Here is a 2,145-nt window from a genome sequence, read left to right on the forward strand (position 1 = left end):
GACGTCCTTTTGATATGCGATTGCGTATACATATCTGCTGCTAATCAATCATTTTTTGTGAAAATGCTGCGAAGATAGGAGAATACATTTGCTATTTCTAAAGGAAACTTATTCAGCTGATCATGGCAACACTAACTAACACCACTGGAAAAGTAGTTGTTCAACAAGCAGTGTCGAAGCCCTTCAAAATCTCCTGTGGCGTAAAAGAAGGCGACGCGCTTTCCACATCTTTATTTAATCTCATTCTTCATTATGCGATAAAAAATGAAATGAAGTTTGGAAACCTTTTCAGTCGCTCAGGAATAACAATCGCGTACGCGGATGATATCGCAATAGTGGCAAGGAACAAAAGATATCTCATTGAAACCTTCTGTAATATTGAATTTCGTGCAAAATCAGTAGGCCTTAGAATAAATGAAGGCAAAACTAAATATCTGAAGGTCTCCCGCAGCGAAGAAAGACGAAGACCTGAAAACATTCAAATCGGGACATTAACCTTTGAAGGTGTTCAACACTTCAAATATTTGGGAGTGTTAATAAAAAATGACAACAGTAATTACGACACAATGCAAGACAGAATAATGGCAGCAAACAAAGCATACTACGTCCACACAAAATTGCTGAAGTCCAAACTGCTCACACGTGAATGTAAATTCCGCCTCTACCAGTCAATAATACTACCAGTGCTGTCTTACGGCTGCGAGTGCTGGACATTGACAAGCAAAGGCGAAAGTAGCTTAAGAGTTTTTGAACGAAAAGTACTCCGAAGGGTGTTTGGCCTCATACGCTGCAACGATGAGTTGCTAAACTTATGCCAGGGAGAAGACGTCATGAAATACATTAAATCCCAAAGGCTTTGATGGTTAGGGCACACTGTGCGCATGGAAGACAGCCGCCCCCAAACATCTTTTTTATCAACGAATTGTCTAATGACCCGAGCCCGAGGACGTCCAAGGTTAACCTGGCTTGACCAAGCCATAGCGGACCTAAAAAAGCCACGAGTTAGGAGCTGGAGATCTGTTGCTATGAACCGTGCAGATTGGAAGAGTATTGTGGATGAAGCTAAAGCTCACCCTGAGCTGTAATCGCTACCTGATGATGATGATGACTTCTAAGGGAATGCCAGTGATCTGAATAGCCTGCATTTCATTGGTGTTAATGCATACATTCATATATGGCATACGGCTTATCATTAGACATTTTTTTCCAGCTTAAGATACTTCCTTTTTTTTTTATCAAAGGTGCCTTAAATGGTGCAGCAATCAGTGTAGACAAATTATCTACATACTTTTCAAAAATAAATTCTTACTCAAGCATCCAAGCCAGAAAGCAACCATTCAAACTACCACTGAGACACTAAATTGAGCACTTAATGCCAAAACTGAAATCCTGCACATCCTGGAGTGCAGGTACAACCACAAAGTTGCATAAAAGTCTAACTTTTGTACGCTTCGAGGCATGCTCCTTTGGCTTACAAAACTCTTTTCAAATGTTTAATGGGGCTTTGAAAACTCTTTGTTCAAATGTCTGATTGCCTTAAACCGAAATACACTGGTTTTCTTCTATAAAACGCTTACCAAAGTCTACCATTTGCATTGGATGACCTTTTACCACCAACACCCAATTAAGTTTTCACCACTGCTTCACAACCTTTGAGCGATTTACATACGTACATACATATGTATATACTCGTGCATATACATATGAACATACAAACATATGTATAAACAACTCCTAGTTGGCATTGTCTCTTGACATGCTTTGCATGTACACTGAATTCATTCCATTTTAATTGCATTTTCTCTCCTTCTAATTTGTTTGTCCTCAATGAAAAATCAACTAAAAGTGTTAATAGAAAACTAATTGAATTCTCTCTCGCCATTATGTGCATACCCTACCATCCTACCATTTGCTTCTAGCTCCGAGTGTGAGTGCTTCCAATTGTGTGTGAAAATATTCACTTGTCAGTCTTCACAGAGTCCCTTCAGGGCTTGCCAATGAGCTGCTAAGGAAATACTCATACTTTGATGCAGACAATTTTTCAGAGTCATTGTGTGCATATAGCAACTATAAACAATTTAAGCTAGTTTGTGCGTCAATACACACATACAAACATACAAACATATATACACACATGCATACATA

Source organism: Anastrepha ludens, chromosome 3 (assembly GCF_028408465.1).
Source record: "Anastrepha ludens isolate Willacy chromosome 3, idAnaLude1.1, whole genome shotgun sequence".
NCBI classification, from domain to species: Eukaryota; Metazoa; Arthropoda; class Insecta; order Diptera; family Tephritidae; genus Anastrepha; species Anastrepha ludens.